Below are 23,075 nucleotides of genomic sequence, written 5' to 3'. Positions count from 1 at the left end.
ATTTTTCTGCTTTCTTTTTGATTTTACTCCTTTTCAATTTATTTATGTGTGACAGCCTCAATCATCCAGTTATCAATTCAGTAAAATCTGTCTTGCAGAATGTCCATTTTATCATTCAAGCCTGAAATCTGTTCTGCAATCCTTTTATTTCCCTCCTGAATTGCTTTCAAAGCCCTCTAGGGAGCTGGCCTGCAAAAATAGAGAATTCTCACATTGTTTCGATGAAAGGTGCTATATAACCACACAGCAGGATCATTGTTCCCTTTTCTCTTTCATTTGGGTTGCCCTGACTGATCTGCTCTGCATTGCAAGCACAGTGGCCTTTTTTCATCTTAATTTTATTCACTGCTGTGGTTACTTTCTTTCAGGGACATCAGATAGGTGTTAAGTAAAAGACAGGCATGGGTGTTACAAGGAAAATCTAGGCACCTCCCTTCCCCTGTTACTGATTTCTAATACCTTCTGACCATTCAGCTAAGCCCAGCTGCCACTGCCCTGAACCTTTCCTGACTAGGTTCAGTTTCCCATGGAGTTGCTGCTTGTGCATAAAGCTAGCCTAACCCAATCAAGGCAAACTGCAAAATTAAATTAATTTAACTCTCTCATCTAGGTGTTTAATGTAATATTTTGACAGATCTGCATAAACTGAACTTCCTAAATTTTGCATAAGGGAATAAAATTGATGGATTCAAATTCATTTCTGGTGGTGAAATGCAGAGATTTGTAATCCATCAGCTGTTCTCCCTAATGCACCATCTAGACAGCTCACGCTGCCTTCAGTTGGCATTAAGTACAAACCCCTCTGCTTAAATAATAGTGGCTGCATAGCAAAAACTAGCAAAAACCAGTTTTAAGTGAAGATCTGACATTAATTCAATGTTTAAAAACAAACCAAAGCAAATATAAAAGGAGAAAATTAGAAATTGGGCTGTTTCTTTTCTTTTTTTTTTTTTTTTTAATCCAAGAAGGGGGATTAATGTCATTTATATAAAAACTAACAATTAAAAACAAAACAATAAAAAACTCTTTGAAGAAAGTCTTTGTTGCTGTCGGGGGTGGCATATATAGATGTATCCAGATGTTAACTCTGTGAATACAATTTTGTGTTTGGGTGAATGTGTGCATCCACCTTTTTTTTTTTTCCTTAGATGATTTCATGGTACAATTGATTGAAATAAACTGTCTATAGACTGTTGAAACACAAAAGTAATAAGAAATAACAGCAGTGGAAGGTTTATAAAATACATCTCTGTTGTGGGAGAGTTGATCTCAATAAGTCTGATATGTATCAAGATATATCACAAGTTTTCAAATAAATGCATGATAACTGATTCATAAAAAATAAAAATCTACCATGGTGTGAAGGGATATGAAAAGTGGCAAAAACATTTATTTTTAGCCTTTGATAATATGTGTTCTTATCATGCTGAGTAGGGAAATGAAGCTTCTTATTTGAAGAATTCTAGGTTGGGAACTATTTCCTCAACCAGAAAAGAATGCCTTCAGGTGAAAATGTATGCATTAGTGACATTTGAGTTACTAAGGTATGAAACCATATTGTAAAGATATTTTTTTTTCCTCTTTCTTTGAGATGAGTATTGCTGTGTTGCTCGGACTGGTCTTAAATTCCTGGGCTTAAGTGATCCTTTTGTCTCTGCCTCCTGAGCATCTGGAACCATAGGTGCACATTATAGTACTGGTCTTACTGTAAGTATTCCTATGTCAGTTGTGAGCTTAAACACCCTGGCTATTTTGACCTACAAAGTAATTAACAGGAATAAGATCAGTGATCCACAAAGAAACACTATGCTATAAAATTTTACCTTTTAATTTGGAATTATTTAAATGGGTACAGGATGGGTAGTAAAAAAAAAATAATTAAAATCACAGAATTTTATGGCTCAAAGTCCCTGTGTTTCTCTAAATATAAAACATTCTAGTATTTTCTTGATTCTTCCAGAAGGTATCAAACAGATATTTTTAGTTTGTTTATGTCACAACTATATTTGGTAGAGATGTAAAATGCATTGATTTTAAGATGCATCTCAATTTCAGATAGGTTAAAATGTGGGGACAAGAGTGCATTTTAGAGTTGATAAAAATAAGGTCTCATAAAGATCAAATCAAGCTAAGTCATTTTATAAAAAATAAATGTAAGGTACAGTGTGCCTGGGGGTCACAGTTGCTTAATAATGAAGCATGCCACATCCCTTGACCATCTGCTCAGCTTTTCTCATGATGCCCTAAACCTTGCCCTTTGGCAGTTCCCCCTTATATGATACTGACTTATAAATTAATAGACTTTTCAGATACAAATAATCAGCCAAGTAGAAGGAGAGAGAGAAAGCGCTATTTGTATACAGAATTTTGTAGCATTACACTAGGACTGCCATCTCTGATAAAGGAATGAGATGTTAGATGACATTATCAATCTTTCTAGTTCTAAGTTGTCCTGCTCCATATATTCAACAACTACATTTCTTTTTATTTATTGCGCTTGCTACTCAGTATTTTTTAGCATATGCTAAAATACAGCATATGCATATACACATACAGCTATGTTCTCTATGAAATAAAACAAGGTTCTATATTTCAAGGATAACTATTCAAATGATCATGTACTTACATAAGTAAGAGTGGTGAAAAAAGTTACATCTTATGTGAATGTATAAAAGGGAGGTTGGTCTGATTTGGATTTCTCTGACGAGGTGTCATTTAATCTGGAATCTGAAGGAGAAAGATAGATGCAAAGAAGTAAGTGAGGTTTTGAGACAAAATAAAGTACAAGTGTCATTACTTGGAGACAGGGAAAACTCAAGTTTGTTATCATGTAATATGAACATAGAGATTCATGACAGTTTTTTTCCCCCACAAGAATTCTACAATGCAAAGGGAAAAGATTGCAGAAGATTAGGTATTAAGACATGAAGCCTAAACAACTAATGCTGAGTAATATGTTACTTTTGTGAACAGAGAATCAAGGATGAGAATTGACTTAAGATATTTGGTATTTTTTTTCCTTGTTTATCTTCAGTACTTATCACAGTGTCTGAATGTTTTACTCTTTACTTAAAAGAGTTAATAGCAGTGAGATCAAGAATACTAGAGATACAGTAAAACATTCCAGAATGTTGAGATAAAAGTGGAGAAACATGCATTAAAACCTTCAGGGACAATATGATAAAGAAGTTAAGAAAGTCCTGAGACTAGCCTTCAACTGATAAAGCTATAGAAAAAGTACTTGCTGTTTTACTGCAGGACTTTCCGTCAATTTCATTTGGCCAACTTGTGTATAGATTGCTTGGGTTAAAGTCATACAATACTAACAATGAGTTAGATGTGTACGGCCCAAATTGTGGACAATAACCATGAGTGATTATTGAATAATTGTTTGATTTTAGATGTGATAAAAATATACTAGATTAAAGAAAAAAACTATTTTAGGGCTGGGGATGTAGCTCAAGCAGTAACTCACTCGCCTGGCATGCGTGGGGCGCTGGGTTTGATCCTTAGCACCACATAAAAATAAAATAAAGATATTGTGTCTACTGAAAACTGAAAAATAAATATAAAAAATTCTTTCTCTCTCTCTTAAAAACTATTTTAAAAAGAATGTGAAATAAATATCTTATTAAAGTATATTACAGGTTAAAATAATCATATTTTGGATTTATTGGGTTATGAAAATATTATTAAAATTAGTTTAATCTACCTTTTTTATCTTTTCATATGTGTTTGTCAGAAAATTTTAAATTAGGTATGTGTCTTGAATTATATTTTTATTAGATGGTGCTGTTCTAGTTATAGCTGGCCTGTATTTAAATCTTCAGAGTCCATAGAATCAACCAATCATGGATTGAAAATATTTTTGAAAAATTTGATCTTGCCAGACATAGTGTTTTTTACACTTGTAATCTCAGAAACTCTGGAGGCTGAGGTAGGAGAAACACAATTTCAAAGCTAGTCTCAGCAACTTAGCAAGACCTTCAGCAACTTGGTGAGACTCTGTCTCAAAATGAAAAAATTAAAAGAAGAAATGAGGAGGTAGTTCAATGATAAGGCACCCCTGTGTTAAATTCCCAGTATGTTCCCCCAAAAAAGGAAGAAAAAATTGCATCTTTACTGTACATATACATATTATTTTCCTTGTGATTGTTCTTTAATTAATACAATATGACAACTATGTACATGGCATTTATATTATATTAGATATTATAAGTAATCTAGAGCTGATTTAGAACACATAGGAGGGTCTCCATAAATTTTATGCAAATACTACATCATTTTATAGTAGGCACTAGAGCATCCTCAGATTTTTGTAGACTCAGGGATCCTAGAACCAGTCGCTATGAATACAAAGGGGCAGCTATACTGAGGATGGGGTAGTGAAGAGAACACACCAAGGCACTGCTGTCATGATGTAGACATTACTCTCTCTCTCTAGTGAAGACAGACAGTAAACCCATACTACATGGTAGGTCCTATCAAGAATGATAAAAATATTGTTTAAAGGATAGAGGGACTGTGAATGACATTTTGAGTCATTGATTCAGGATACAGCTCTCTGATTGAATCATAAACATAAGCACTGAGAGGTTGAGAAGCAAGGAGAATTATGGAGAAATGCATTACAGACTGAGTGGAAGACCAAAAAACACAGAGTGCCTGAGATGGGAGTAGGTCCAGGGTAGGAATAAAATGAGGAGGAGGAGGGAGTGAGAAAAGAGGTGAGTGGGGAGTTTTCAGATTGCAAAAGGCCAGAATTATGACCCAGAGTTAGGATTTTGGGATATTATTCTGAATGAAATGGTATAATAGATTTAATGTATACCTGTAATAATATTCCCTCCATGTATCCATGTGTCTTTGTTGTGTGACTGTAGCTCCCATAGCTGATGCCCCACTAAACCTTGCTCAGATCAGCAGAACTTCTTCCCCAACTGACCTGTAGAATTAAAGTAATAACGAATGACTGTTATTTTAAACCACTGTGTTTTAGAGTGGTTTCTAATGGAGGTAAAGCTAAGTAATACAGATGCAGAGTTTTTGAATTTTATGAAAAAGAAACACAATGTCTAGTGGAGGTAATAACAGGGTCACTAAAAAGTGATTCTGTTTGAATACATATTTGAGATCAGGGCTGAAAGCATTAATGGATATGAAGTATGAAAGAAGTACAGAAGATAAGAATGACACTAGCATCTTGGTTGTAGCAACTGTAAGAATGATGTTATCATTGCTAAGAAAGGAAAAAAATGGGGACCTACCTCTTCTAGTAAGGAAAATCAAGAGTCTGGGATTTCACGTGTCAAATTGTAGATGTTCATGAGGCCAGGGAGTTGATTTGTTAAATAGACAATTGGAGAATAAGTTCAAGTAAATTATGAGCAGACTTCTAAAGTGGGAACACATAAGGCATTTTTAATTGCATTTAAATCATGGGACTGGGTGAGATTTCTTGGGGATTGAAGAGCAGAGATCCACAGACTGAGCCTGAGGTATTCAATGATTGAAAGTTGGGAAGATGAAGGTCATCTTGTATGGGAAGCTGAGAATGAGGGCTCAGTTAAAGTCATAAATAACCCAGAGAGAAACAAAGTGATGACAGAGTTAAAGATGGACCAATCAGTAACATCAATAGCTTCTGGTAGGTCAAGCAAGCTGAGAAATGAAAAGGGAACATAGTGTTGGCAATTTAGCAGGTTTTCTTGAGTTTGATAAGAACAAAATCTGTGGAAAGTTGACAAAGCTCTGGTTAAAGTATTCTCAAATGAATCTAGACAGAGTATCGTAAAGAAGAGACAGAAATTATAAAAAAAAAAAATCTAGAAATTTTTCATTAAATTGAGAGAAGTGTGACCCAAATTGGAGAGGAGGTGAGAGTATTATAATTGTTCTTTCCTTCCGAAGATATGAATTATTATATAGTTTCTGAAAAGATTATCCAATTTAGAGATAAAAATTGATGATAAACAGAATTAGGGACAATACAGACATTGAAATTCTTGACAAGCAACAACTAGCCAAGATGAAGCCCCAAACACTGAGTTCACAGTGAAGGCAGCAGGGGAGGCAGGGTGGACACACAATCTAAGAAGGCAGAGAGGGTCACTGTTGGAGGAATGTAGAACTTCTCTTCTGATGGCTTTCCTTGTCTTAGTGAAACTAGAAACAAATTAGACAAGTGTAAAGACTCAGGTTTGGATTGGTTGTTGTTATAAAGAAGGAAATAGTCTAGAAAAAACAGATGTGGATAGATTAGGACATTGTAATAGAGCTGCCAGGAAGCCTGAAGGTCTTCCTTAAGATTCATGAGCAAACACTGAAGCTTCAGTCATTGTACTTGGTATGTACATTTTGGATGTAAAGTGTGTGTGGGGTGGGGTGGGGTGGCTTTAACCCAGTCTGTGGTTTTATTGAGGTCTATCAAAAGAGGAGCTGATTTTTTTTGATAGGTCATAGGATGTTTTGACTAGACAAAGAAAGAGATATATGAAGGGTAATAGAAGTGAGTGAAGATAATAGGTTAAAGGAATTTGAGATCTCCATCTGAAGATTTTTTTTTTCTCAAATTGAAAATACCAGTAAAAACAAATTTTCATTACAGTTGATTAAACTTCCTTTGGATAATCCGGCTTTATTGACAACATTTTATAAAATACATGTAATAAAAAAATCATACAGAAAAAAATGTTAATTTACTAATAAAAAATGTAAAGGCATTGTCCATGTTTGAATCACTAATTACTTTGAGGAAAGTGATTTCTCTCATTTGGGGGTCATTGCCTTTGTTTCAAATGGGATGCCAACTATGGGTTGTTGGCAAAGCTGCTATATAGTAAAGCAAAATATCTCATCAGGTTACTTAGTGATTCTTACATCATCCTTACATTAATCCCTAAGAATATTTTCATAACTATTAAAAATTAACAAATGTTCTTAATGTTAATTACAAATTAACAATAACTTTGTGATTATTTTATACAGAATATCCAGTAAAAGATTGAGCAAGCTGTCTTAGACTCCTAAATAAGAGGCCTTGTTAAAGAATATGGCTCAAAATAGATTCTATTCAACATTTACTGATGTTTTGTTTGAAATATTTTCAGTACAGAAATAAACATCAAAATTGAGATATTGTGAATGAATGTGACATAGCTTTCAGATACACTTGAAAAGTTAAATGAGGTTATCTTAAGCTCCAATGCAACCAGATTAAATTCATTAAAGTGAAATAAGTATGAGATTTATCAACAAGTTTGCACTATTTAAAAATGACTTTGCTGCTGAGAATTTTCAATGTTTCTTATTTTGACACACCTTAGATTTTATTTTTATTTAAAAACAGTTTTTTAACGTGTTGATGAACCTTTATTCATTTATTTGTTTATTTATATGGTGCTGAGAATCGAACCCAGTGCCTCACACATGCTAGGCAAGTGCTCTACCACTGAGCTACAATTCCAGCCCAAACACCTTACATTTTAAATAGTAATTTTTGAAAAGATGATTCTTATTCTAATAAAGAAGTTATAATGGTTAGATTTAAAGTTCTGAATGAAATACAGTGCCAGACTGAGATTATTAATCCATTTGAAGTTATTATGGATGAATTTCATAACCATGTCTTTGAAAATGAGTTATCCGACCTTTCAGCATGTGTATTTGGAGGTGTTTTAGATTATTAGTGTTAGGTGTAGCAAAATCTTCATTTACTTGCTAAAATGTAAGAGCTAGAATATTTAAGAGTCATTTCAAATACTTAGAACCAAATATTATTAAATTAAATGAATAATACTATTGAAAGTTATTTTAAAATTACAAAAAATTATAGTCATTTTTAAAATTTTTTATAGTCATTCTTGTATTTACAAGTTTTTTGTAACACAGGTTAAGAAATCCATGTCATGAAAATATCTACTGAATTTATTTAGATTATTTGTAAGATTGTTTTTTCTCTTACTCTGAAATCATCCTCAGAGACTTAACATATAATTTCTCTACAGTCTTTCTTATTGCTATTTATTTTTCCAGTGGACCTTCTATTATCCCTTGCCTAGGGAAGGATAGCGTTTAGAAGGTTTTTTTAAGTTGGAGAAACTGCATGCAACCTGGACTTGTCCACGTTAGAAAGTGTTTCAGGTGGCACTTCATTGGCACACTCTCCCATACTGTAAATTATTGAGCTGTTTTGAAAGTGCATTTCTAAGAAAAACCCAGTTCATTCACAAGAAAATCATATATCCTTTTTTTTCACCATTGATAGACTATAATTTACATTGTCTTATTACCTGTACTTTAATTAAGTTTTATTCCCTCTTTCTGTTACTTTATACACACAAGACTGATTTTTTTTTTTTTTATCAGTGTAGAATCCATTTGCACCTTTGCTTTTTAAATTTTCTTTGATCTGCTTCTATGGAATTGCTTTTTATCTTACTCATCTCTGACCCCAACCCACTCACAATTGGATAGAATACATAGGTAGGACGATGGCATAGTTTGGATACACATTTATTCCATGATTATATGCTTATTTTATTACATACTTTACATTATAATTGAATATAGATTCATTACTTTGGCAGATAAGAAGGTATACAGAGTATTTGTTTTTAAAAAGGGAGTTCTATGTCAAAATGGTAGGTGTGGCCATAATTTAGCAAACAATTGCTAGGAATTGGACTAATGTTAACTATGTTAGTTCTGATCCATGTTTTTGTGCATATCTATAACCCACTGTAAACAAGAGTTAGGCATAGAATTGACCACATTTTCTGTACCATATCGCACATCTGAAATTCAGCAGTCTATCCTTCAAAGTGAAAAGATAAAAAACTCTAGCTCACATAATTCCTAGTAGGTCACTCCTTACCCTGTACCCTTTCCACTAATATGGTTAGAGCCAGGCTAGATAGTAAATTCCTTAAACATGTATCTAAGGATTAAAACTTAATTCTTAACCATTACACATTTTCAGGGCTCACTTTAAATTGAATTTTAGGCTATCATAAGCAATGAATAGCTATGCTCAGATTTCTTTCATAGTCTCTTGTTTTGATGACCTTTTTGTACTTCAATCCTTTGCCTAATTTTATTCAGTTAGAAAATATGGTAATTTTGAATAACTTCTTGGTAATTCTGCAAATGAAAAGGAAGTTTATAAAAGACAGATTGCAAAAATGAATCAATTTGATTTCAAAGCTAGTATTAACATATTTTAATGCAGAGGAAAGAGCAAGATGAATCTTAAGGTTATAAAGGGGCCATCAAATTGACCTACAGGAGCCCACAGAAGTTACATGTTTCCTAAGGCCAAGGAACTGTTTCATGACCTTGAAGGGTATATTAGTATTTCTATTTAAGTCATTACATTTTCAAACATTGGAACTGCTCAGATTTGGTTCACTGCACAAACCAATCACTTAGAATGTTAAAGAGCATGACTCTGGTCTCCTGGAGACAGCTCTTCTGTAATTGAGCTCTCGTTTGCATGGCCTGTCTACCTTCCCTGTTAATTTTTTTTCCTTGGTCTTTTTTTTTTTTCTTGTCAGCCTACATTATGAATGCAACTGATAGAACAAACACCAACACTTTACATTGGAAATTCTCTCCCCAGAACTCATTTAAAACACATGCTGAGGTTCTCAAACTGCACGTTTTATGAAATGTCACAGCATTTTAGAGTTGAAAGTAATTGTTAGATTTATATTACAATCATATGGGGAGCTTATGAAAAAGCGAATTAGTCCTACTTTTAGACATTTTTATTTAACTTCTCTGGAGAAGATTGGGGATTTCTGTACTTAAAATTTTTTCAGGTAATTTGAGTATCTAGCCAAGTTTAAAAATCCCTGTATTAACTCCATTCAATCAAATTTTAAAAATTCAGAATGAATTTTGTTTACCAGATGCCACACGACTAGAAACTAGTGAACTTTCGACTAAAAGTCGGGTTTCCTGATGTTAAGTACAGGGTCTTTATAATCTTTTGAGACTGCTCTTTCAGACGTATTGGCCCACAAAAATATTCAGACATGAATATGAAAGGAACTTCAATTGGGGAGTTATATACAGCTAGATCTGTCTCTCAAAGTGGCAGTCTTCATTGGATATAATCATTGAAAGACAGTATCATGTAGAAAATGCTAATACTTTATTTCTAATAAAATGGGAAGGATCATATATTATGCTAATCTTTAATGTGTAAATATGATGATACTCACATAGTCTCCACTCTTACCAGAGACATCAAAAATTGTGCCCTATATGTGTTCTATGAATTGAAATGTGTTCTGCTGTCATATGTAACAAATTAGAATAAACAAATTAATTAAAAAAACAATCTCCACAAGTGAAAAGACTTTTCAAAAACCAGCATAATATGCTGTCCATTTCAATCCCACTGAAGCCAGGCAATGGCAAAAAATATCTTGCTAAGAGTTTAGACCAAATCAATTCTCAACTGCATTATTCACAACACATCATTACTGTTGATTGTTCCTGTGAAAACGGTCTCACAATTGCAATGAATCATCTGCTTTTATAGTGACAGAATTTACAACTGCAGCAAAAGACATAAAAAAGAAATGGTTTAAAGATTGACATTTAGTCTTTGTTTACAATATTCTTTTAATACTAATCTTTATCTTCCAGCACACAGAGCTCAGATTGACAACCTCAACAATGACAGTTGAAAATTATGCTTGTTTTTTTAAATTTTATTTTCTTGTTTGTACCCATATTATTTCATGTACTAGGGTAGACAGTATTTTATATGTTTTATTATTTGATTTAATAATGTTTTAGCAAAAGAAAGGGCACATTTACATTGCAAGTGCATATGTCTAATGAAGAATTATACAAGGAATTATTGTACCTTGGTTTGTCCTTCTGTTTTCTTTCAAATAAAGCCTATTAATTGAATCTACTCTTCAGTTATCATATGGAAAACAATGGGTCAGGTCAACTATTCAAAATTAGCAATCATATATATATTTTACTGAACCCTAAAGGTAAGTTCAGCTTGAATGCTAATGCATTAATAAAGATTTCTAGAATCTGACAAAACTATGAATACAGAAGAAAGCAAATTGGAATAAAAAATTAAATTGTTTTATCTCCAGGTGATAAAGCTTCATGAATAGTTGAAAAGAGAAGGACATAAGGATAAAAAGGATGGAAAATCCCAGAAAATTGAAAACAAAGATTAAATGATATGTAAATGACTGTACAGACATTTCTAAAGCCTGTGATTATTTTTTAAGTGTGACTAGTGAAAAGGATTTATTAAAAGTTCAGTTGAATACTGTGAGTTTGAATATCATATACATAACACACTCATAGTGAGGAATTGAAAATTAATGAGAAATTAAATATCATGAGACTGACTTCTTTTTAAGAGATGCTAGAGGACATAAAGGACCGAGATGCTTTTATTTAAAGGCAGAGTTTTAAAACCTAGGATGTTGGAAGAAGTATTCATCAATAAAATAATTAAAGCTTGAAATTAAAATGTACACATTTTAAAATATTTAAATCAGCAATTGTACTTTGTTATAAATTATTTGATTCAAAACAATATCACAAGAAGAAATGCATACTTTTCATGTAAAGTGGAGGAAATTGTTACATTTTTTTTTTAAATGGGCTGTGTGTCTTTGTCACAGGGGTCTTCACTAAAAGTTCATTTGATTGGAACTGAGAAGATGTTTGAAAGTCACTTTATCCCAACAACTGGCCAGTTGTAAGTGGCAATTCTACTATTTAAACAGCCTTGTTTTATGTATAGTGAATGTATTACCTTAACATTTTGTATTTTTACAAAATATGTAAAAAATTTTCAATAAAAATTAATATAGATAAAATGATTTAAAAGTAGGATTTTCACAAATTCTGCAGATTATCTTACCTGTTGAAGTTAAATTATTTAGAGAAAACTCTAGGACTAATGCCTCTCTTCTAGATTAAAAAAAAAAAAAAAAAAAACAACTCATGTCCCATGATCAGGTTTTATTTATTTGCTGAGCACTTAGAACAAGTCTCATTATACAATTGTTTAATGAGTGTGAGGATAAACAAACTACTGATTAACAGTCCTTTTCTTCCAAGATTGTGTATGAAGACTGTATTCACATATTTTCATTGTGATTTTCTTTCTCCATTTTCTACTGACAAAATAGACTTGTGTTACAGTATTATGTCCAAAATACTTGAAAAAAACAGCTCTGACGGACTAACGTTTATTTTGGCTCATGCTTTCAGATCATGGTTGGTCAATTCCATTGGTCTGACCCTGAGAAGAGGTAGAACAGGATGGGAAGGCATAACAGAGGCAAGCTGCTCAGTTTATGAGAGTTGGAAAGCAGAGAGAGGAGAGGAGTTGGCAGCAAGATGTATTCCAAGGCTGTAGTCCTTAGTGACCTACCAATCTCCAGCTATACCTCCCTGCCTGTAGTTACCATCCAGTAGTCCATTCACATTATTAATACATCAAATCGATTGGATTAATCCACTGACAAGGTTACACCTCTCATAACCCAATCTATTCACCTGTGAACATTGCTACATGTCCTAATACATGAGCTCCTTGAGAGACATTCTTAAGTCCAAACCATAACAAGACTCTAAAGCTGGTCAACTCAGGGGATTTATGTGTATAATTTGGGAACTATTTTCTGCTACTTCAGATTAGAGAAAAAAAGAAAAGGAGAGAAGAGGAAGAGGCATCATCACATTCACTATTTAAATGATACTTCAGATCTTTCCTCATGGTCTCTCTCATTATGCCTGCTTTAGCTATTCATAAACTCATTATCTCTCCCAAAGCATAAGGAAGAATTGCACCAACTAGGGTATAAGAAAACAGTTTAAAGGAAGACCTTAGCCTCCTGATCAAGGGGGAGACTAAAGTGATTAAGTGATAGTTCAAAAGCATTCTTGTCACACATTTTATATTTAAAATTCTTCGTAATCTACATGCTTGCCTTGAACAATCTCAATCATGGTGAAAGTTTGATTAATGATATCCATTTCTTGGCTTTTATTCCTAATTTCTATGTTACACCTTCGTCTCTAATTTGTTGTGTACTTCTCCTTAGGTATTGCCAAAAAGTTGCCAGTGTGTTCATGTATTTTTTTCTTCTTATTGATAGTGCTTTAATCTACCTATTTAAACCAGAAAAACTTATTCTACATTTGGAATGTTTCCAAACCTTCCCAATCATATCACCAAGTTATAATTATTTCTCTTTTAACTGTGTTTCTAGACTTCACCCTTGTCTCTACACCCAGCTTTACAGTTTGGAGTCTCACTATTTTACCCTTTTACTTCAGAGTCCTGTGATTTATTTTCCCAAATTCTTGTCTCCCAAATATGACCTTTTTTCTACTTTTTTTTTTAGGTGAAATGTAAAGCAAACCAAAGTCATACTTCTGTTGAAAGCTCAGGGGTTCCATTCTCACCACTTCACATTCCTTCATAACAGATCATACACAGTCATGCATGCAAATCTTCTGATATCTTGTTCAAATTAATTTCTCACTATTTCGAATTCCTCCCATTTTATTACCAGAGGAAAAATGTAGTTGCTCTCAGAAAACCCAATAACATAAAAAATTCTGTCCTCAGCTTGTTCCATGTTAAATCCCTTCTTTTCTTTACCTACCTCTACTCTTACGTCAGAAAGCTTCTATTAATTATTTAAAGTGTGTGTTTCTAACACTCAGCAATATTTGTAATAATAACATTAACATAATAGGGAGAGTAACATATTCATGTAGCACTTAATTGTTTACAGACCATTTTTTAAATAAACTATTGTATCCATGTTGTCACGGCATTGTGAAGTGGGTAACAAAGGCATTATTTCCAGTGTGTACTGAAATGAAAACTTCACAAGGCAGGCACTTTTATCCCTTCTACTCATTGAGTCTCCAGTGCATTAGTAATGCCTAGTAAGTAGCAGCTATAAGTGAATCCTTTTAAATGCATGAATAAGTGAAGAAGAAGCTGGTGAGTGTTTAAAAAAAAAGATTATTCAGAGATGTACAGCTAATAAATGATATTTATCCAGATGGAATTGTGTCATTGTCCTTTGTATTTTAATCTAATAATGACCCAGGAGTATTAGTTGTAGTGAAAACAACCTACATTGCTGTATACAAACTACTCAATTCATGTTAAAATCTTATTATATGTTGATTTACTGTGTCTTCCCTATCCTCATTTAGGACTCTTCTTCAGATGGCTTATAGTTTTTTTTTTGTTTGTTTGTTTGTTTTTAAGCATTAAATGGTAAGTTGACAAGTGACTAAAACTAAAAGGTAACTTTTCTGTGAGAGGTGATGACGCTTAATCTTTTATTTTTATTCCTCTTCCTAGGAACAACAAGGAAGAACCAGAAAAGCAATAAGATATTTCTGAATGCAGCATGAATTATATTAGGCAGCATCTAGTTATAGCTAAATCCCTAAGTAAAATAATAATATGGGGAAAGATTCCTTGAAATAATTAACGTCAGTTTTAAGTAAATGAAATTAGAATTTCAAAGGGAAAATGGCATGATGAACATATTCAAATGTCAGAAAACATTTCTGCTAATTCTGATTGTTTACCATGAAACAGTGCCATTAGACAAAACACACACATACCACACACAGAAACTCATTTAAAGAGGAACACACCCAGGGGACTGTAATGATATGCAGTCCAGCTTCTAGCCGCAGCTGGTCTGACTACTCACTGTCAAGTAGAATGTGATGACCGGGTTACTGTACACATTTGATCACATAGCCTCTACCGACATCTACCCATAAAATCACTTCAAATGAACATGCTCTGTTATGACCAGGAGTTTTGCATCTTTTCCTGCTTGATCTTAGTTGCTTCTGCTAGCACTTTGTTAAAGGAAAAATTAGTTGCGTATTAAACTATGGAGCTCTGAAGCTGTTATAGAACACCTATGTGGCATTTTATGACTGGTAAAGTATTTTACATCACCTATACCAGTTTTTTTTTTCTTCTCAGTTCCTTTGAGCAGTAACCACAGTGTTGTCATTTTCATTTTCACAAAGTTCAGAAAAAAGGCAACGTGAGGGCAAGCGACTAGCAGAAGGTTAGATGATAAGTTAATTGTCAAAATGGTATTAGAGGTCATGATCTTTAAATTGCTAGTTTATTTCCTAGCTTGCACTGCCACACTGATTCTTTTCTGGCCTTTTGCTGATTTGTCTTTGAAATATTCCTGAAACTCAAAAATCGTTGGTTCAAATTAAAGATAGAGTATAACACATATAAGAAAGCAGCAATAATAGTATAATTTATTATTATTAACTTTCAAAGTAAATACATGGTAGCATAGAAAAAAATCATTATATACAAAAATATTGAAATTACTTATGAGTCTTTATTTAAATCAGGGTGGCCAAGCTGAATTTGGAAAAGGTTTAAGAAGATTGTGCTATCAAAGTTACTACAATTGGTCACCTTAGTCTGGTTCATAATTTTCATTTTGGGGGAAAAAAAGACGACAATCAGAGTAACATTCCATGATCCTAAATTACATAAATAGTAAACAAAAAAATGTCCAAGATAGATAAAACCAATGAAAGAAGCCACGGATGATTCAGAAATGTAGAGCTAGTGTTTACCAAATAGTGCTGTTAAGCTAGAGAATAAAAAAGTTCTCTGAAACTAAGATTTATAAGAAGATATTTGAAATCCTCCTTTTTAGTTGATATCTTAAAACATAGTCCAGCTAAATTCATAGTTTCTTAAATATTTTCATGATTCAGATGCTTTTTAAAGGCATTTGGTCACAAAAGAAAAAGGCTCACTTTTATGACCAGTTTGCTATTAAGTTGGAACTCTTATATTTGCATAGTTTTTTTTTTCCTCAAAAATATGGTAATAGGAACCTGAATATAAAGAAGAGGGAAGAAGCCGCTCCAGATATTTTTCTGTGGTTCTCCTTGATAGGAAATTCTTATGTACATATTCAGTGGATAAGCCTCACTTGCTCCTGGGCTCAATATTCAGCTAATTAATGTCATTCAAGCATTATATGCCTTCGCATTGGCATTTGATCGAATTTCAAATCCTCTTTTTGAATGAATTGCACCTTGAGGAGAATTCATTTCTGTATGTTATTTAGCCTAGAGTATGTCTACATTTAATCCCCATCCACTTTAAATGAGTTTTTTACTACTCTTTCAGAACAAGGCAAAACTACTCTGACTATGGAAACTCTATTCCACTTTCTCTCATATTACATATGTTTGTATGTTTGTTTGTGTATATGCTTATGTGTGGTATGAGGGGGGATTAGTCAATCAGTATGTACAGAATTTGTTCTATTAAATAAAAAATATTGTTCTATTAAAAAACAAAAATATTGTTCTATTAAATAAAAAGACTCTGAAAGAGATTCAGAGAAAAGAGTTCCCTGTCCAAGACCAAGATAGGAAGTTATCTATGAATCACTTAAACTTTTGATGGAGTTAGTCTGAGAGCTTAACCCTATGATATATTGAATACAAATTATTTTCCAAGGAGAATAAAAACAATTATTTTATTTATGAAATACATGTGCTTGACGTTTTGGTAAAAATTAAAACACCAACAGAAAACACCTTTTAATAGTTTCTTTTATTTCTTCTATGATTCTCCTTCATACAACCTTGAGGAAAATTCTATTTTCAAAATATGTCCACAGCAATATCTCCTATTTTGCATGTTCTTTTTGCGGTGAGATATCACCTCTCCGGTACCAAGAAATAGAGCCCAAGACTTCTGGTCTTGCATTATTAGTGGGCTGGCAACTACTTCCATAAACAAAATTATGAGGCTAGACTTTATCAAAGAAGAAATTATTTTGATATGTGGTAAAGTGATAAGACAGACTTTATTCAAAACTACTGCAATGGAGGATAAAGACTGAACTTCAATTATGAATATATTAAAGACAGGTAGAGATATGTGGCCTAAAACCATGGTGAGAGGACAGTTGATAAGACATTAGTAAAAGATACCAAGTGTGGGGTAATTCTTATTAAATGAATCTAACCGTATTCTTACTAAACGCAAGCCTAGAATTAGATATCAAAAGTGGAGAGTTTCATGAAACTGACTTGTGACTCTTTGCTAAAATTGAAATTAGCACACCAAACACAGGATGAGAGGCAAGGTTAAAGCTAGTAGGAAAAAAGTGCTCAATGAAGCTTGATTGAAGTTTGACGTTTGGTCAGAGAGAGTTTTTGTCAATTTGTAAAGGTCATTCAGCTTCACTGAGGCATTCAACCTTGTAACACAACCAGAAGACTTTGAGGAATCCGAAGACACATGGAGAAGCAACAAATAGTTTTTTTGGTGGACAATGACTGTCCCCTACCAGATACTTGACTAAGCAAGCTTCAAAAGGTACCAGCCCCCAGCGATTGAGTCACCATCCCTCTGTCTTCATGTTTTCTTATCTGAGGCCCAAGAAGATTTCACAAAGGCGAGGAAAGCTGTCCAGTTGTGTCCTGTCCAAATTCTTTTTTTTTTTTTTAGAGAGAGAGAGAATCTTAAAAAAATATATTTATTTATTTAGTTTTTTAGTTTTCGGAGGACACAACATCTTTTTTTTTTTTTGTATGTGGTGCTGAGGATCAAACCCGGGCCGCACGCATGCCAGGAGAGCGCGCTACCGCTTGAGCCACATCCCCAGCCCCCTGTCCAAATTCTTGATGCACAGAATCTATAAGCACAACTAAATTGTTGCTGTCCTATTGTTCCAACTTTAGAGAGGCCTGTTTACATCAATAGTAAGCAGAACAAAACTCTGCTTGCTCTTGTGGGTTAAATTTACATCATCGTTTTCCTGGACTATTGCAAAAACTTCTTAACTGTTATTCCTTATTTCACTGCTGCTCTCCCCTGGTCTTGTCTTTACCAAGCAGCTCAAGTGCATGGACAACACACCAGTAAGCCTCTTTCACAGAATGGAAGGCATAGTCTCAAAGGTACAGGCTTCCCCTCTTCATCTGCGACTATTTGTCCCTCAGTCTCCCTTGTTCTGGCCACAATGATGTCCATGTATGTCCCTCACTGAACCTTGCACTCAGGCATTAGGCCTAATGCCTAGGTAAACTTTCTCAACCCCTGCACCCCTTACTCTTCTGCTGCCTTCATGCTTTTGCTTAAATGTCACCTTACAGAAGGGTCTTCATGGACACAGTATGTAAAATAAATACCCCTGCCACATCCACCTTATTCTGCTGCTTTTTCTGTGTAGGAAGTACCACCTGAAGTATCCTATATTTATTTGTTGATCTGTCTGTTATCTAACTCTTAACCATGAGTTGGTGTCCTGAAGTTCATAGAGGGCTCCATTCATGGGAAAATGTAGTGTTCATGGCAGTAATTCTAGCGTCTAAAACATGCCTGGGACAAAGCGAGTATTCAATGAGTAATTGTTGACTGAATGAATTTGAACTACCAAAGTAATTTTAAAGAATAATTTTATCTATTCCCTAGGGTAAGTTTTATCATTAACCATCATAACATTAGATAGAATTTTAATGTGACTCAGCAACTCATTGTGCTTTTAAAGTTGGGAGAAATGGAGGTATGAACAATTGAATGATTTTATATTTTACACTATATTTGTAAATAAACATGAAAGTGCATCAGATAGATCATGAAGAAGAATGTTGGCTAAGTCTGATTGATAGGAGAATTTGTTGTGCAAAGCTATAGAATACAAGCTTCTGAGGAGGCAAGTGGAACAGCAGTTCAGCCCAGGTGTCAGCATCTTCCTTATGAGGGTGAATCAGACTCAGATGCAGAGAGAACAGGAATTTGACAAATGAAATAATTCATGAACTTGAGACTCACTCTTCTGGGATTCAAAAGGCATATATGTATAAAAGATGATAATTCTTTTTTTATATTGTCATAATCTTTTATTATGTATCAAATTGTCTGCAATATGTTACAACTTGATTAAATTTGATAGATATTTGTATCTATTTAAGACAAATTCTCTTTATGTACAATATCTTTTGTCTAGAGTCTAGCAAATATAGTACCTTTCATTGCAGGATTTCTGCTTAACATACAAGCAAAAATAAATAACAACAAAAATATAAACCAAAGCAAACCAAACCCCCAAATCTCTCAATTACAAATGGCAATGTTGAATAAAGAGTTAAAATGACAAACACAGAATAACTTTTGTTTAGAAATGCAGAAGGACACTAACATTAGTGGCAAAAAAAAAAAAAAAAAAAAAAAATCACCTTCCCTCCCAATCTTTGGGGGTGGATTTTCCTGCTCAGGGATGTGAGCTGACTCTAGAACATCTCACTGCTCCTGCGGATAGCACAGCACAAGATCATATTGAAGATCATGCCAAATATCATCACCACTGAGATGCGGATGCTCACTGCGCCAATGATGTGGAACTTGTTGTTGAAGACCTCTTTGATGGCCGCAGGGCAGGACTTAATTTGGGTGGTTTTGACAATGTCCTTTTTGGGGCAGATGTCCAAGATAAACTGTTCAACACCTCCAACTATACCACAGCAGTTCAACGCGTAGTGGATGGCTTTCAGCATTTCCAACTGGGGCTCATCCTTGGTCTTGAGCTTGTTGTAGGTGTAAAAGTCCTGGACTTCCTTAATCACCTCATCCTTGTGTGAATAGTCCCAGATGGCTGCAGCTATTTCAGTGGCAAATATCACCAAGAGGAAGCCAAAGAACAATCCCAACATGTACTGGGACTCTTGAATGGCCCCACAGCAGCCCAGGAAGCCCACAGCATCATGAGGGCCCCAGCTCCAATCAGAATGCAACTCCTGTGTAGAAGTTGGAATTATTACCTTCTTGCTCAAAGATGCTCTTGATCTGAGAGTCGAATTGGAGCCATAGTCCAATAGCAAGAACTGCAATTCCTGCAAGCCAGAAAATGAAGATAAATCTGAAGAGCAGGTACTTGATGCACTTGGTACCTCCTTTAACTGGCATGGTGCAGGATGGATTGGCCTGGGCCAGACTGGTTTGGGACCTGGGCGTGCACTGCAGTTGGGACAGGAGGGTTCTGGCGCTGGACAGAGGTGCTCGAAGTTGCAAAAAAGATGTTAATTCTTCATCAGAAATAAATTTTGCTTTTACAATCATGTTTTATTTCAGCTTCCTAAAATTATCCAAGAGAGATCGGGAGTTTTGTTTTGTTTTGTTTTTGTTATACTAGAGATTGAACTCACAGAACCGAGAGGCAATTTATCACTAAGCTTTATCCCCCCACACTAAGCAACATCCTCAGTCCTTTTGAGACAGAGTCTTACTAAGTTGCTGAATCTGGTCTTGAACTTGTGATCTTCCTATCTCAGCGTCCCAAGTTGTTGGGACTATAGGCTTTCACCACCATGCCCAGTGAGAGAATATTTTCTTTTTTCCCTGAGCAAAACAATAACCTGGCAGCCAAGCTTTGTGGAGCAATGGGATTTGTTCTATTTCTTTAGCAATAGCTATCCCTCCCTCCCTTTTAGACCATTAACCACACCTGATAGAGATCTATGTTGAAGTGTTCTGCCTAAGTGTGAAGAAATGGCTTTCCTGCTTTCAAAGCCATGAAGATTGCTATTCCGTTGTGCAAAGAATATATGATGTGGGAAAAGTAAAATAAAAGCTCTGAGATTTGAGGGACTATGGAAAGGAGAAAGAAGAGGAAGAGGGAGAGAGAGAGAGAGAGAAGAAAGACCATAAGATCAGCCAATATAGTTTTAATTTCCTTTCTCTGCGCTCAGAAAGCCCTTGTGTTAAATAACTTGAAGGGTGGATCTGCTATGGAAATATCTGTCTCCACTCTCCCTTTGGAATTTTAGAAGGAAATGGAAGCATCATGGGCAACTCAACCCAAGTAGAGCGGAAATGGTGATCAGGCTGGGAAAGAATCAAATTGGCCTTTTCCAGACTCTCAGTTTGTGCAATAGGTGCATGTGAGTGGAAAACTGAGGGGCCTGCAGGGCCCTGCAATAAAGGTCCTTAGTAGAGTCTGGGTGGACCTTCAGACAGGGAAGTAGGTGGAAACTTATGGGACGTAATTCATGAAAACAGATGAGAAATCAAGTTACTCCAAAAGGATTGCCTAGCCACAAAATAAAGGCCCACTATTGTACTAGCCACAGATTGAAGCCTCAATAGTCTGTAAGTGGGAAGGAAACACTGGTGTCTCAAAATAAAAATGACAAAAGGGAAAAAAGGGGGGGGGGGGTCTAGAGACATAGCTCATTGGTAGCATGCCACTGGGGGGAAATTCAACCTTAATCTATTTCTTATATATTTTCAAATTTCCACATTTTTACATTTATTAAACATTATTTTGCCAAAAATGAATCCTAATTTTGCATGATTTTCATAGAAAATATACAGCACTACTATCTCAGATACTTTGTCTGCTATTTTTCAAGAATATTCTGTGTTAAAAATCATAACTTTCCCCCACAGAGATGTAATTTGTTTTAATTAGGTCATCTAAATGTCAATTATTTATGTTGACTACAGCAATTCCTAATTTTGGGATTTCACAGGCTTTCACTCTTTCCTGGCACTCTGGGAATCTTCTCTGTTTTGCATAATCTTAATTATATTACTTTGTTGAAGAGATGCAAGAAAAATGACATTCTTCTAGAGTGACTTCTCAATTAAATCAAAGAGATCTGATAAGATTAAAGAAAATGCTGGCAAAGCACTGAGTGGTAAGAGAGAGACTATCCATGTTAAATGAGTTACCAGGGATAAAATACAGAATCATATCAGGCCACTGTTCACTTAGCATAATTAGTAGTTTTTGCTACTATCATGCTAAATGATTTATTAGCTGTCAGTGATAAGTTGAAGTGCCATAATAATTATTCCAAAATATCATATCTTGATTTATGCAGCAACTTTAATTCCAAAACACTGTAACCCTATTTAGTGTTTACTCTAGTTTGGTAAAGCAAAAGCAAGTATTACATCTCTAAATTTAAATACAGAGATTGAGCCACATAGATGCTAAATAACTTGAGGAGAATCTCATAGTTATGACAGTGAATCTAGAGGTTTTAACCTTTGAATGATTCTGTTGTTCTATATCTGGGTGGATCTTTTCTTACAAATGGCTTCATCTTGAGTAGAAGAGACAAAGAGAGAAAAGAGATGAAAGGAAACTAGAAAATCTTATTATTTGTTTTATAGAAGCACTGAGAAATATAGTATCTTCTATAAAAATAGCATGAGTTATGAATAAAGGAGAGCATAAATGGCTTAACTTCAAATGTTCAATGTATTTTCTTTCCTTTAAATATGTGGTAATTACATCCTTCAATGCAACATTTCTTTAAGGAATCTTGTCATATAAAACAAGAGATCATAAACCTTGAAAGATGTATGAGTCCCTAATTGTGAAGTTTTTTTTAACTGTTATATCATTAAAATAATTTGAACTACTATATGGGTATTGTAGCTTCTCTGGATAAAGTATGATTTGTCAGGGCTGGGGTTGTGGCTCAGAGGTAAAGCACTTGCCTAGAATGCTTGAGACACTGGGTTCGATCCTCAGCACCACATAAAGTAAAATAAAGATATTGTGTCCACCTATAACTAAAAAATATTTTTTAAAAAGTATGATTTGTCAGCAGTACAAAGGCAATGGAATGTAGGATTACAGGTCAAATTTATTGACTGAAGTCTGCTATGCTGTATGGTGGGTCAAAAAAATTGTTAGGTACTACATGTACTCTGAGGAAGTCATCTGTGAACATTTTCTCATTTTTTAATGACTGCCTATATGTTGTATAAATCATAATAAAATGAATTCCATTCATTAACTCCAGCTATTTTGTATTTGAGGTCAGTACTTCCATCATTCACCAGGATCTCCTGAGTTAAAACCTCCCATGTGCCCTAACTCCTTCATGTTTCCACTAAGTAAGGAAGATGTTATTAGTGAGATTTGCATTTTGAAAAATATGGTTGCATAGTGAGTATATTTTCAATACATCATGAAACCCGGATATTAGATTGACTTTAATCATCTTGTTTGTGTGTG

At 34.4% G+C, this 23,075-nt stretch overlaps 1 pseudogene; it reads right to left on the bottom strand.

Moving 5' to 3' along the window:
• Nucleotides 1-19,299: 19,299 nt before the first annotated feature.
• On the bottom strand, nt 19,300-20,008 carry LOC114086968 (CD9 antigen pseudogene; annotated as a pseudogene).
• Nucleotides 20,009-23,075: the final 3,067 nt, after the last annotated feature.

Source organism: Marmota flaviventris, chromosome 6 (assembly GCF_047511675.1).
Source record: "Marmota flaviventris isolate mMarFla1 chromosome 6, mMarFla1.hap1, whole genome shotgun sequence".
In the NCBI taxonomy this organism is placed as follows: domain Eukaryota; kingdom Metazoa; phylum Chordata; class Mammalia; order Rodentia; family Sciuridae; genus Marmota; species Marmota flaviventris.
The sequence above is the reverse complement of the archived record's forward strand: the minus strand, read 5'-3'. Positions and strand labels throughout refer to the sequence as shown.